Genomic DNA, 15,557 nt, shown 5'->3' with positions numbered 1-15,557 from the left:
CAGCACTCAAGACAATATGAATCTTCATTTATACATTTCCAAATTATTAATCAATTTGATTGCTATTTAATATGATATCAATAGGAAAACGATGTATGAGAAGATAATATATTTTTATTTAAGTTGGCAGCAGGTCATGTGACTTTCTTGCCAGATGTATAACCATAATATGTACAAAACTATACTAAAAAGATTGGTTAACTGTTCAGTCATGTTAAATAAAATGATTTATATGTATAAATATATAAACTTACCTTTTGTAATGAATTTATATAAGTATTAGCAGTCGTTTCTCATTGGAAGTCATCCATGTCAGGTCTTCTTTAATAAACTGCCCTTAAAAACAGCATCTCTTCTGAATGATTTGAAGCACTCAGTGTGTACTTTCACCAAACTAGTATCTATAACGTTAATGACAGAAAAACAAATGTTCGCCATACACGTTTTACACTTTCGTATGTATTTGCCATTTGCATCTGTCTGACATCTAGCGCCACGAAAAGCTTACAACACACAATGCATCCAATCCAGCAATCTGTGCATACAAATGATGATATATAGTGAGGTTTTGGTAAAATTAATTGTTGGTTTGGCGATATTTCCCCTGTTTGCATACATCTTAGAAAAACACATGGCAATGCGGTTTTCTCCGTGTTTTTCAGTAATTTGAATAATTAACCGATATCCGTGCACTCACGTGCATGTAAACGACCTCGTTAACTCACGGTATCTAGCCTATATGATTACCTCATAACGAGCATCATATGGTGAATAAACGAGCTTTCATTTAACTTAATTTCATACCTTCAATTTGTAGTGCATGTCGCGTTTTATCATGGTTCAATTCTTTCATTCATATCTCCTGTTAATATTATCCTTCTTGGTTAAAACTTTTAGCTAGCAGTTTAACTTTATACTAAACTAACAAGGGAACAACGTAACACAAGGTAGCTCTGATTAAACCTAACCAAATAACGAACAAATGGGAAATAAAATGGGAAAAATATCTTATTTAGTTTTTTTGGCATATGGCTGCGTAGAGTCAGACAGAGAAATAACAGTTTAATTTAGCTAAACCAAGTGAATATGAGATTTACCTGCTCTCTTCAGTCCTCCAGTGAAAGAAAATGGCGGTAAAATCCCTGACAGGATATGTTTAGTGGAGGCGTGGCTTGATTTACACCGCTCAGAGTGAAATCTGATAACACCCTTGTTTTACACTGACACTGTCGTGGATATAACACTGGCCTAGCAATGGCAGTGTTGTTTTATTACCAGAGAGTGTTACAACAGCACCAACACTGTGTATTTAACACCATCCCTGAAAATTTAACACTGGTGATTTTGCTGTGTAGAGCTTTCCAACAATATATAGTTTGTCAAGATTATTTCAAGTTTATAGGGTATTAGTGTTATAAATATATAATAATTTATATGTATTCCTATGGGGTGAGTGACATTTAACAAAATAACTGTCCCTATACAAATTCTATCATCAAATAGCCTTGAAATATGAAAACTACATTCCCTGAGCTTTCCAACAATATATAGTTTGTGCCATTTTTGGCTTTTGTGCATACGTAGACTTTTAGTAAGGATCCTACGCACAGTTTTATAAATGAGACCCCTCGTCATAATGTTCACACTTAAAGGAATATTTCATTTTCTTAAAAGAAAAATCCAGATAATTTACTCACCACCATGTCATCCAAAATGTTGATTTCTTTGTTCAGTCGAGAAGAAATTATGTTTTTTGAGGAAAACATTGCAGGATTTTAATGGACTTTAATAGACACCAACAATTAATACTTAACTCAACACTTAACCGTTTTTTTTCAGCGGAGTTTCAAAGGACTATAAACAATCCCAAACGAGGCATAAGGGTCTTTTCTAGCGAAACGATTGTCATTTTTGACAAGAAAAATAAAAAATATGCTCTTTTAAACCACAACTTTTCGTCTAGGTCCGGTCCAGCGCGACCTAACGTAAATGTGTGGTGACGTAGGGAGGTCACGTGTTACATATATAAAACGCACATTTGCGGACCATTGTAAACAATAAACTGACACAAAGACATTAATTAGTATCAGTTGACATACAACAACGTAGGAACGGTCCTCTTTCAACACGCTTGTAAACACTGGGGCGGAGTTTCGCGTTCGTACTCTGTGACCTCTTGACGTCATGACGTATTGCGTGGGGTCACCTGGCGCATCATGACCTGATCTAGACGAGAATTTGTGCTTTAAAAGTGTATATTCGACAAAAAAATGACAATCGTTTTGCTAGATAAGACACTTATGCCTCGTTTGGGATTGTTTATAGTCCATTGAAACTCAGTTGAAAAAAACTGTTACGTGTTAAGTGTTAATTGTTGGTGTCTATTAAAGTCCATTAAAATGAGAAAAATCCTGCAATGTTTTCCTCAAAAAACATAATTTCTTCTCGACTGAACAAAGAAAGACATCAACATTTTGGATGACATGTTGGTGAGTAAATTATCTGGATTTTTCTTTTAAGAAAATGGAATATTCCTTTAATATAGATGCTTTCATTACCCAGGCGCATTGGCACGGTAATGCGCCTGGCCTAAAGTTAACCTGGGTTTGTTTATCCATCTGGCTAGTGGCTAAATAGACCTAAACAATGCCTTGTTGAAAATAAAAATATTTTAATTTCCTAAAGATGAGGCGAGATGGCTAGTGTGGATCACAGTGTGAAAACGTTTCGGTAGCCAGGGAAGAATTTAAGCGTCTGTAGTAGAGCTGCACGATTCTGTATAAAACGAGAATCACGATGCTTTTGCTTAAAACAAAGATCACGATTCTCAAGAACTTTGTTAATTTTAAAGACGTACAACCCCGGAACATTAGTTTAACATTAGTTTTTACAGGTGTAAAGAATTATGCTTCTGAAAGTTTCAGATAAGTGTAGATAATCTTTAAATTCAGTTAATGTTAATTGTAGAGTGATTATATATTCATTTTTTTAAAGAAAAATATAAAAATAAAAATTTTAAGTAGCCTAAATAAAAAAAAACGAAAACGTTTTAGTGCAAACTGCTGCCACATGGAGTGACATTAACTCTATGGTAATGAGCTAAGACGCGGTTCGGCGGCAACCAATCGTAAGGCGGAAACCTCCGCTTGAGAGGATTCCAGAGAATGCATTTGAGTGTCAGAGCGTTTTTTGACGCTCTCACTGGCAACGTGAACATCCATCTCGTGAATAAATCTACATGCATGCTTAATCTTCACACCCACTAGAGCACTTGAGACAAATACAGGAATACGTAATTTAAGTAGTCAAGTGCAAAGACAGCAAGTGTGGTTATTTGGAAGCAGCCAGTGTTTCCCCCTATGCTAAAAACTCTTTCGGAAGGGATAAGATCCGGAATAAAATCCTCTTTTTGGTACTAAAACAACGTCAAGGTTCTTGTTGGACGTACCTGCGCATTGCTCTGCCTCACTCATTCTCTTTAATTTCTGTTTCTTTCTGTCTAACTTCTCAGCGAAAGCATCCGCTGTACCAGTGGAGCGAACACGAGCACATCTGGCTTGCGCAATAATAATGGTCGCTGTGATTGCGTGTTGTCGAGAGAAATGCCGAGATTGTGTCTTTCCAATATAATTACCTGAATCTTCAAAATGCTGGATTAAGATAGTTTGGAGGGTTGAATCGAGACCACAATCTTTTACTGATTAATCGCGCAGCTCTAATCTGTAGCTAACATGGTTAAGACTTACATTAATTGTAACGTTATATGCTTTAGCTGCTGTATGATTTAAAGAGCACCTATTTACGTGTTTGTTGCAGTCCAAGAAAAGAGATTTACGTTGGAAACATTAACTCGCATCATCATTTACTTTGGTATTTGTACCTTTTGCATATCGTGAAGTTAACATGTAACGAATACACACTTACACATCAAAGGAAATGTAAAACCGTGTATCGAATAATAGGTGCTCTTTAAACTGAGGTAATTTACTTGTTATTTATTTAGCTCACTATCAGAAATAATCTACTCTACAGACACTGTTGTTTTTGATTCCTTGCAGAGATCTAACGGAAGTTAAGTTTGGGCCACAAAACACCACAAAAGTTTATGTTGTTGCCGCTAAAACTGTCTATAGTACTTCAGATGAATGTATAGTAATTTTAAGCAACTGGATTGATTGTTAATATGTTAAACACTGGTTTGTTTCGAAGCGAACAAATTTTTGATACTTTTAGTTCAACGTTTGATTCACTGAATAAAACGATTATTGCATTTGAATGATCTACCTTAGGCATCTCGAACAAACAACGATGATGCCTGTAACCACCTCTCCGTGCCACCCACGCTAAACGCTTTGACACAACTTATAATGTAGAAGATCACGTCGTCCTCCTGTGCTGTGTTTTCTGTGACTAATCTCCCATTTACATGGCTGGCATTTTGAAACCGCTCATTAGACTAATTGTGCCTTGTTTATCCAGATGCTACATTGCTTGTAGTGTAGAGTTTTTCAAGGAAACGTAAGTTACAGCGATGAAAGGTGGACTATGTGTAATTACACGTTTTTGAAGTACATCTCTTTAAATAATAATGACGTAATCATTGCACATTTGTAGTGGTGTGAATTGCTTCGAAACTGTGGCAAGTAATGGCGAGATGCATTTGGCTGATTTGTTATCATAGTAGGAAAATATAAATCTCCTCTTTTTTTTTGAACAAGCAGCTTATGGCAAATATAAAACTAGCTCTCTGTCGAGAATATAGTGTTAAGTATCGCGAAAGCTCTGTAATTTTGGGAAATTACCAAATCAGTCATGGACTGCGTGTGAAAATGAGCTTTTAGCTAAATCTGGTACAATGCATGGGATGGAAACATTTATGTTAAAAATTGCACATGGTCTCTTTATAAGTAAATAAAGTAAAGTCACCCCAGCTTCCGTAAATGGAGACCTCACTTAGTCCACCGCATTGGTTGAGCCACCATAAATATGTTTTGCTGCTATATCATACAGTTCCTGTAAAGTACGCCAAATTGCGGTAAATTGCAGCATTCACCAAAACTTATAGCATTCATTACAAGCTTTAAAGCTGCAGAATCGGCACATGTAAATAACGATCGGTACTAATTTTGTAGCGCAAAATTTGTCCGTTTGGTCAATTTATCCAAAATCTTTTTGCTTGAAACAGGAGAAGCAGACATCTAATATGAATGCAGCAGGGATTGGCTTGTATATGTCTGGCATTTCCTGTTGTCAGGTTTTTACTCCCTTCATTTAAATTCGCTGTGAATTATGGCCGGGTGCGGAGGTCGGGAGCAGCAGACAGCCAGAAGGAGGGGACGGAGGTTAATGGCGAAATTTGTTCCCTGTTAAACTTCCTGCACCCCTGTTTTCAGTCGAATAGCGCAACCTGCTCCACTTCACCCAACACCAGTATTAGAAGACAGAGATATATGTCTTGTAAAGGCAATTTACCCCTTTCCCCTGCCTTGATTTACATTTTCATCCTGTCACATAAAATAAAGTACTAGACTTTTTTATGTGTGACGCCCATAGCAACATTGATACATTGATATTAATTGAAGATAAAGATAAAAATGTTGTTAATACGTCTAAAGGAAATCTGAGCACTCTATGTAGGTGGTATATTAAGGGTGCTCGATGCTTTAAAATACTGTCTAGGTAGGAGATTTTCTTTTGGGGAAGTTTTTGTTTTAAAAAAGCTTATTGTGTACGCCAGAGCTCATCCAATGCAAATTTAAAAGAAACATATGTGTAGACAGATTTAAAACTTTAAGGGTGTAGTTTAAAGTACTGCTTTGTGTTAAATATCTGATTTGGGTTAAATATTTCCAAGCAAAATTGCATTTGCATGACTTTCTTACGTAGTATTTTTGTCTTGTTGTCAGTAGAAATATCTAAAAATTCTTAAATTAAGATGTTTTTTCTTGATGAGCAAAATGACCCAAGAAAATAAGTCTAGTTTTTAGACAAACAATATACAATTTAAGTGAAACTGTCCCCAAAACAAGCAAAATTATCTGCCAATGGGGTTAGAAAAAAATTGTGAAATAAGATTTCTTTTTTCTTAAACACTTAATTCTAGTAAAATTTTCTGACTCCATTGGCAGATATTTTGCTTGTTTAAAGCACAAATTCAATTAAATTATATATTTTTTGTCTAAAAACTAGTATTATTTTCTTAGGTCATTTTGCTCATCAATAAAATGCATCTTAATTTAAGAATTTTTAGATATTTCTTCTGAAAACAAGACAAAAATACTAAGTAACTCATTTTTTGCAGTGTGCCAATGGGGTGAGAAAAAAAATCTAAAATTACGTTTTCTTTTTTTCTTGCACACTTAATTTAAGCAAACATTTCTCACCCCATTTTCAGATAATTTTTCTTGTTTCAAGCACAAATTCACTTAAATTGTATAGTTTTTGTCTTAAAACTAGACTTGTATTCTTTGGTCATTTTTCTTATCAAGAAAATACATCTTGATTTAAGAATTTGTAGATATTTTTACTGAAAACCAAAATATATTAATATATAATATATTTAATTTGTTCTTGTTTTAAGTACAAATTAAATATATTTAAATATATTATTAAATATATTATTAAATATAATTAAATATATTAAATATTAAATTAAGATGTATTTTCTTAATAAGCAAAATGACCTAGGAAAACAAGTCTAGTTTTTAGACAAAAAAATATAAAATTTAAGCAAATTTGTGCATAAAACAAGCACAAAAAAACTGCCAATGGAATAAGAAAAATTTTATTGAATTAAGTGTTTATAAAAAATAAACATATTTCAAGAAAATGTTTCTTATTCCATTGGAATTTTTTGCTTCTTTTAAGCACTAATTTACTTATATTTTTGTCTAAAAACTAGACTTATTTTCCTACCCTGCAAAAAGTGGTTCCCTTTCAGTCGGTCACTACGACGTCACGTCGTGACCGACGAATTGGGAACCGCTTCGCGGGTGACCTATCTGCTTCGAGAAACCTTTAAAACGCCAATGAACTTGGCATGCAGATAATTGCATCTGCCGGCGCCGCCCCGCCGCACAGGTATTTAATGAGCGGCAGGTGCAGTTATCAAATCAGCTTTTTAGCTTCGAAAGCTGGCAGACTGACTGCTCACGAGAAGCTTCTCTCTGCTCTTTGGAGAACTCTGCGTGTTCGATTTGGTTGGGCAAAGGCATTTCAGCGGAGGCTCGCGGGTGTTCCACCTCTCTTTTTAATTTTTTGACTTTTTTCTCACTCTTAGTTGAGTGTGTGCGTAGCCGTTCCCCTGTGTGCTTCATCAACATCAGCACATTAAAAGAGTATTTCCTCTAAAAGAGTATTGCGGTGTTCTGCGTCTTTTTAAAGACAGCATTTCACTTGCACTGAGACGGGAGCGTCTTTTTAAAGATGTCTTTCCGTCCGTGTTTCTGGATGCGGCAAATGTATGGGTCCCCGGGTGGCCACGATCGTTTTCTCTCGTGCACAAGAGTGCATGCTGAGGCTGCGATCGTGGAGGGTTCATACTCCTAAGAGAGCATGAACCTCTTGGATGGCGGAGACGGGTTTCGTACCTCCGGGAACGTCACCCCCGTTTTTCCGTTGCGGAGCCCCGTTAAAGGTGCGGTGGCAAAACTCCGGAAATCTTATCTCCGTATAAACGGTGCTGAATCGGTTAGCTGGTTCGTCCAGTGACTCTCAGCACCCCCATCCACAGCCAGAGGTGCCGTAAGAGACGGGTGGCGCGTGTTCTACGCGCTCTCGTCCTCTTTCAGTCCTCACGAGGATTCCATGTCTGTCACAGCATCGGAGAGGGGGTCGTCTATTCGGTCGCCGACTCGGACCCACTCCCGCCTTCGGGTTGGGTAGGGGCTCCCGTGCTCGACCCCGAGTGGCGGCCATGTACGCTCGGGAGCGCGGAGACGGTCTGTGTGGAGCGGAGAGCTCCTCCCCCACCGCACCGTCCCGCCTAGATGATTGGCACTTCAGGACTGCAAGAACAGCCCCAACCTTCTGTGCCTTTCTTCCCGGGGTGCATGTTGGTTGACACGGTCGTGGAAAACTCGTTTTCCTCCCGGAACCGATCGTTCAGCCATCACCTCTCACCTCTCCTGACGGCGGGGCCGCTAAGGGTTATGCTGCTCCAAGCGACCAGCCTCCCTCCCCTCACAGACCCACGGGCTTGTGAGAGGCGGCCTATGCCGTGCGCGCCATGGCGTGATGCAGGTCCGCCAGGCTAAGGCACTGAAGGATCTGCACAGGTGAGGTCACGGTCCGGCAACTAAAGAATCCTGTGTGGCTCTGACCTGGCGCTACGAGCGACTGGGTTCACCCCACAGGCCGCCGGACGTGCTGTGCCCACCCCCGGTGGTCCAGGAACGCAATCTCTGGTTGTGTCTTGCGGGCATTAAGTAGGTCGTTAATAATCGTCCTAATGTTCCATTTTAGACCAGCCATTTCGGCGACGCGGCTGAGAGTGTCCAACAATGATCGGCCGCTTTAGAGCAGACTGAGGCATCATGCCACGTCGGAGCCTAGCTGCCCCCTCCGTTACGTCAGTATATTGGTCTGCTTTTCGCCGAGGGCGTCCTGCTGCGGCTTTTTTTGTTCCTTCATCCCGGCAGCTGTGAGGAACCTGTCGTAAGCAGTACACCCGCCCACTCAGCCCGCTACAGAGGTGGAAAATGAAACTTAGCGGCTCTGAGTCGGGCGATCTGAAGATGGAGAGGATCGCTCTTCAGGAGATGGTGAAAGCATCATTCTCCCCCCCACCCCGGAGGAGGGCCGGGTGGGGAATCCTTGGTTTCGTTTTGTGTTCCGCCGACTTCAATCGGCACCCACTAACCTCAAAGAGCGAATTCCTCTTCTTTCTCCAGATCACCGGAGGCATATAGGAGTTTCGGACGGGCTCAAAACCGTAAGTTCTCCTCTTCCTCTTTCGCCAGCGGATGTATCGAGCGGGACATCTACAACGGAGCCTTTGCTCAGCATCCATCAGCGGTTTCGGGTGAGTGTTTCATTACACACAACATCTCACAATGCGGCCAAAGAGCACGCGTCGTTGAGTTCCCCGTCTCCGCTCGCCACGGGTACACACATCGTGCCGTTAATTTCCTCTCGCTCGGTATCTGGGGGCCTGAGCTTCCCAGCCCGTCGCGTTGGCTTTTACGCACGATCCGTCTCGGTTACGCATTCAATTTGCCCGGCTACCTTACAAATATTCATGCATTCGCTTCACCACGGTGAAGGCTGTCGATGCGCACGTATTGCGTGCGGAGATTGCTGTCCTATTGGCAAGGACGCGATCAAGCCGGTCCCTCCAGCCGAGATAAATTCGGGGCTTTACAGCCCTTCATTGTACCCAAGAAGAGTGGCAGGTTGCGTCCGATCCTAGATCTGCGCGTACTGAATCGAGAATTCACAGAATTCACATTCACAGCATGCTGTTCAAAATGTTTACGCAGAGGAGCATATTTTAATGCATCCGCCCATAGGATTGGTTCGCAGCTTTTAACCTGAAGGACGCGTACTTTCATGTCTCCATACTCCCCCGACACAGGCCGTTTCTCCGCTTTGTGTTCGAGGGGAGGGCATATCAGTACAAAGTCTCACCGTTCGGGCTTTCTCTCTCTCTCTCTCTCTCTCCCTGTGTCTTCATGAAAGTTGCGGATGGCGCACTGCAGCCCCTGAGAGAGAGAGCGGTGTTTGCGTTTTGGCGTATTGGCTCATAATAGCTCAGTTTCGTCAGATGCTGTGCACACACATAGATCGTGTATTTAAACACCTCGCTCGTCTCGGTCTTCAGGTCAACTGGGGAAAGAGTAAACTTTGCCCCGTGCAGAGGATCTCTTTTCTCGGAAAGTAACGGGATTTGGTCGATTTAACAACACGTCTCATAGAAGCGCGTGTTCAGTCAATTCTGGCTTGCCTCAACATTTAAAGGCAGGGTTGCGGTTCCACTGAAATAATTTTAGAAACTTCTGGGGCATATGACAGCAGCCGCGGCCGTGACACCGCTCGGGCTGCTCCATATGAGACCGCTTCAGTGTTGGCTTTATGACCGAGTCCCGAGGAGAGCGTGGCTCACCGGCTTTCACAGTATTATAATTACATCGAGATGCCGTCACACTTTCACCCCGTGGTCAGACCCAGCGTTTCTCAGGGTGTGGGTGCCACTGAGAGGTCTCCAGGCATGCTATTGTTGGCAAAGATGCCTCTACCACGGGGTGGGCAGCCACGTACGGCGGGCTCGTCGCTTCGGGGGTCTGTTCGACATTCCAGCGACATTAGCATAAATCGCCTCGAGCTGTGCACTGTATATCTTGTGCTCGTCCGTTTCGTCAACGTGATTTGATGCTTAAGATGTAGTGCGCACCGACAACACTGCGGCTGTAGCGTATATCTATCGCCAAGGCGGTCTGCGCTCTCGTCACCTGTCGCATCTCGCCCGTCTCTCCTCCTCTGGAGTCAGAAGTATCTGAGGTCTCTTCGTGCCATTCACATGTCGGGGTCGCTGAACACAGCGGCAGTCGCGCTCTCACGAGCAGCGCGCTCCGGCGAGTGGCGACTCCACCCCCGGTCGGTTCAGCTGATTTGGAAATGTTTCGGCAGAGCGCAGTTAGATCTGTTTGCTTCTTCAGAGACAACCCATTGTCGCCTGTTTTATTCATTATCCGAAGGATCACTCGGCGTGGACGCACTGGCACACAGCTGGCCGCGGGATTTTTCCCCAGTAAGCTTTATTGCGCAGACACTGTGCAAAGTCAGGGAGGACGAGGAGCGCATTCTATTAGTTGCGCCGTACCGGTCAACTAGGAATTGGTTTTACAGAGTTCACTCTCCTCGCGACAGTCCCTCCCTGGCTGACTCCTTGGCACATTATGGCACCCTCGCCCCGATCTGTGGAACCCCCATGTGTGGTCTTTGGACGGGGCGCGGAGGTTTTAGGTGGTTTACCCCAGGCGGTATTTAACACCATCGCTGCAGCGCGAGCACCGTCTATGAGACAGGCGTATACGCTGAAATGGAACCTGTTTGTTGTTTGGTGTACCTCTCAGCGAGAGGACCCCCGAGAATGCTCGATCAGTATTGTGCTTTCATATCTCCAGCACCGCTTGGAGAAGAGGCTGTCACCATCTACTATTAAAGTAGATATCGCGGCAATATCCGCGCATCACGCACCTATAGACGGTAGATCTGTGGGTCAGCACGATCTGGTCATTAGGTTTTTAAGAGGGGCACGGAGGCTGAATCCTTCGCGCCTCCCTCTATTCCTCCTTGGGACTTGTCCATGGTGCTGAAAGTTCAGCACTGCCCCTTCGAGCCTCTGCTGACGGTGAGCGTCAAGTTTCTCACTAGGAAAACTTTGACGCTCCTCGCATTGGCTTCTATTGAAAGGATAGGGGATTTTCATGCATTTTCGGTCAACGATTCGTGCCTTCAGTTCGGGCCGGCTGAATCCAGCGTTAAACTGAGACCCCGGCCGGGCTACGTGCCTAAAGTTCCCACCACTCCCTTTAGAGTTCGGGTGGTGGACTTTTCAAGCGCTGCCTTCGGAGGCAGACCCAGCTATGGCTTTGTTATGTTCTGTACGTGCACTACGTGTGTATGTGGATCGCACTCAAAGCTTTCGGACCTCAGAACAGCTCTTTGTCTGTTACGGTGGTCAGCAGAAAGGGAAAGCTGTCACACTACAGAGGATGTCTCATTGGATTGTAGACACAATCGCCCTGAAATATGAGAAACAGGGCATTCCTTGCCCTTTTTGGTTTGAGAGCCCATTCAACCAGAAGCGTGGCTTCATCTTGGGCTTTGGCTCGTGGTTCCTCGCTTTCAGATATTTGTAGAGCTGCTGGCTGGGTGACACCTAATACGTTCACTAGATTCTACAGTGTTCGTGTTGAGCCGGTATCCTCTCGAGTTCTCTCGTCAGATCAGTGAGAACATCGAGGAACGGCTCCTGTGTCGGCTTGGAGCCTTTCTTTTTGGCTGCGCAGAAACCGCACCATTATGGAAGGCCATTAAGGCAAAAACGTTACAAAAAATGTTTTTTGTCTTTTTCACCGCTTGGTGCCCGATGTTGCGGAGCATCGGCTGCCAGCCTCTCACTAGATGTATTCTTGACTATCTGGGTGAGGCTAGCGCCCACATTGCGCCCCCTAGTGGTTTCTTTGTGAGTATTTCCGTGGAAAGTTTATGATTTACCACTTTTCCCTTAGCGGAGTTCGTTCCGCGCCTCTCTAGTGTTGCTAAGAGTGTGGATTTTTATAGACCTCGTGTCTTTTTATCCATCACCTTAGTGGTAGACCCCTAGAGGGTTTTCTTCCGCAGCGATCTTAGTCCCGCCTGACGAGTTCGCTTCCCAGTTCGCCTAGTCACTATCGTGGGTTAAGGAACAAGTAGTGACCGGCCTCTGCTTCAACCCCATTTCCGTTCCCTTAAAGAGGAGAGTCGGAGGGTTTATGCAGGCACTGGAAGGGTCAGCTTCAGTGGCGCTTTGGTAGGGATTCCCAATTCGTCGGTCACGACGTGACGTCGTAGTGACCCACTGAAAGGGAACGTCTCGGTTACATATGTAACCCTCGTTCCCTGAAGGAAGGGAACGGAGACGTCACGTCCCGTCGCCACAGTTTGCTGTTCCACTGCTGATATCGGCCGGACACTTTTCTTTCTGTCCAGCTTTCTCAGCAAAAAATAGCTGATTTGATAACTGCACCTGCCGCTCATTAAATACCTGTGCGGCGGGGCGGCGCCGGCAGATGCAATTATCTGCATGCCAAGTTCATTGGCGTTTTAAAGGTTTCTCGAAGCAGATAGGTCACCCGCGAAGCGGTTCCCAATTCGTCGGTCACGACGTGACGTCTCCGTTCCCTTCCTTCAGGGAACGAGGGTTACATATGTAACCGAGACGTTTTCAAGAAAAAATGTTTTGTGCATAAAACAAGCAAAAAATTCTGCCAACGGGGTAAGCAAAATAATCTTGAGAATTTTTCTTAAACACAAAATTCAAGAAAAATTCAAGAAAAATTAGCTGCATTGGCAATTTTTTTTTTGCTTGTTTTATGCACAAAATCACTTTAATTTTATTATTTGAGGTATTTTAAATGTTTAGTGCTAACATTTAGGCTGAAGTTCTAACTATTGACGTTACAGTAATTTTTTGCAGGTCCACACTGAAAAAACACACAAACTTACACTTAATTCTTAAATTAAGATGTATTTTCTTGATGAGCAAAACGACCCAAAAAAAGTCTAGTTTTTTAAAAAAAATCAAATTTAAGTGATTTTTTGCATAAAACAAGCAAAACATTTTTTTTAATTTTTCTTGAATTTAGTTTTTAAGAAAAATGTTTAAGATTTTTTTGCTTATCCAATTGGCAGATTTTTGTCTTGTTTTATGCACAAAATCACTTAAATTTGATATATATTTTATATGATATGTATATATTATATATTAAATATTTTTGGTCTAAAAACTAGACTTATTTTCTTGGGTTGTTTGGCTCATCAAGAAAAGGCATCTTAATTGAAGAATTTTTAGATATTTTTATTGAAAACAAGACAAAAACACTAAGTAAGAAAGTCATTTTTTGCAGTAAATGAATGTTAAAGACAAAAGTGGCAATGGAGCAAAAAAGTTAAGTGCTTATAAAGCTTTTAAAGGTCTTATAACAAGTAACTTTCTATCAAAATGAAGGTCTTCATGAAGCTTCGACGTTTGCTGTAATTATAAGGAAAATAAACCTTGGTTAGGGTCATTAACTGCTTGAAATGGGCTGCTTTTTATTAAAGTATCCTATTCAGGTTACATCTCTCTGAACTTTAAATAAACCCAACCAAACCGGGACCCACAAACTCCCATTCAGTTTGTTCTTGTCCGGTAGTCAAACAGAACTCCTTTGTCACATCTCTACCCCAAACCCCTTTAGTAACTATATGCTTATGATGATAACGTGCCGTATCGCTGTTCAATGCGCCAAGTCTCCAGTGTGGTGTTATGAGGACGTGATCTGATTTAAAATGCCAGTTTCCACTCACTTCCATGCGGTTCCTGAGCAGATTAATTTTAGGGTCACAGACGGAGGGGCGGTAAAACCTCGTGCCGTGATGCTACAGAATGCACGCGCCCACATCGACACAGTTTCGTTCCCACGAGAGCATGTGAATGTGATGATTACGGCTAACGGCTGTGATGCTGTTTTAAAGCTTGTTTTAACATCACACTGTAAAAAAAGTCCGTAAAAATTTCAATGTTATTGCAGCTGGGTTGCCGGTAATTTACCGTAGATTTACATTTATGTTATTTACTGGCAAGAGTTTGTTCAAAGTTAAATAAATTTTAAATATTAACAAGTCTTTATCTTTACAGAATAAAACTATACAAAAACAGCCTCATGCAAAGCATTCTGGGAACCAGAAATCATCATCAACCTTTTTCTGCTTTTTGCTTCAGATTTTGTTTCCCAGAATGTTTTGCTTGATGCTGTTTTTTAGTTTTACTCTGTAAAGACAAAGACCCGCAAATGTTAAATGTTCACTTAACCCCGAACAAAATGTTGCCAGTAAATAACATAAATTTAAATATACGGTAAATTACCGGCAACTCAGCTGCAATTTCTACGGATTTTTTTTACAGTGCAGGGTGATGCTGTTACATACAGCGGTCATGGCAGCAGTCAGTATGCTTTCTTTTTTTATTTTTTAAATATATTATCTTCCATTTTTATTTAAAATTGTAAAATGCAATAAACCAAACTTGAACTTGAACTTGAATTGGCTGCTGGAGCACCACGTAACCAAGCATCATCTGTGTTCCTCTGGCTCAAGAAAAGGTGCCATTATATAGGCATAAATAAATGATAAGAATTGTGTACATGGTAATAACATATTGTGAGCATCAAACATTATTGTTTCCTCATGTAAACCTCATGCATGCAAAAGACCGCTGGAAAACAGACCAATCTCAACATAACACCAACTGTGATGTCACAGTCGAGATGTACGTCCCCAACATTAAATTACACAATAAATTAAGTACAAAGTTGTTACAATGCTAAAAATAAAGTTGTGATTGCTGAGTTAGCGCTATATGCTAATTAATGCTATATGCTAACATTTAGGCTGAAGTTCGACTATTGACGTTACAGTAACGTTTTGCAGGTCCACACTGAAAAAACACGCAAACTTACACTTAATTCTTAAATTAAGATGCTTTTTCTTGATGAGCAAAAAGACCCAAGAAAATAAGTCTAGTTTTTAGACAAAAAATGTCAAATTTAAGTGATTTTGTGCATAAAACAAGCAAAACATTTTCTTGAATTTAGTGTTTAAGAAACATGTTCAAGATTTTTTGCTTACCCGATTTTTGGCTTGTTTTATTTTATATTTTTGGTCTAAAAACTAGACTTATTTTCTTTGGTTGTGTTGCTCATCAAGACAAAGCATCTTAATTTAAGAGTTTTTAGATATTTTGATAAAAACAAGACAAAAATACTAAGTAAAATTTTTCTTGAAAATCATTTTTTGCAGTGTACCACTCAGAA

The 15,557-nt window shown here is 41.3% G+C and overlaps 1 protein-coding gene and 1 long non-coding RNA gene across 12 annotated transcripts in view; one reads left to right on the top strand and one right to left on the bottom strand.

Moving 5' to 3' along the window:
• LOC129415730 (uncharacterized) overlaps positions 1–1,260 on the bottom strand; it is a 1,850-nt gene extending 590 nt beyond the window's left edge. The window contains exons 1-2 of one of the 2 annotated variants that reach the window (XR_012366030.1): positions 509–1,260; positions 255–401 (exon numbers count right to left, since the gene is read on the bottom strand). This is a non-coding gene — a long non-coding RNA (uncharacterized lncRNA). Of the gene's footprint in view, positions 1–254 lie in introns of both variants that reach the window. The other variant, XR_012366029.1, reaches the window with a different exon arrangement.
• Positions 1–15,557, top strand: part of LOC129453568 (glutamate receptor-interacting protein 2) — a 181,811-nt gene that overhangs the window by 121,014 nt on the left and 45,240 nt on the right. The gene's annotated exons all lie outside the window — the stretch shown is intronic.

The sequence above is a fragment of the Misgurnus anguillicaudatus genome, chromosome 23 (assembly GCF_027580225.2).
Source record: "Misgurnus anguillicaudatus chromosome 23, ASM2758022v2, whole genome shotgun sequence".
NCBI classification, from domain to species: Eukaryota; Metazoa; Chordata; class Actinopteri; order Cypriniformes; family Cobitidae; genus Misgurnus; species Misgurnus anguillicaudatus.
The sequence above is the reverse complement of the archived record's forward strand: the minus strand, read 5'-3'. Positions and strand labels throughout refer to the sequence as shown.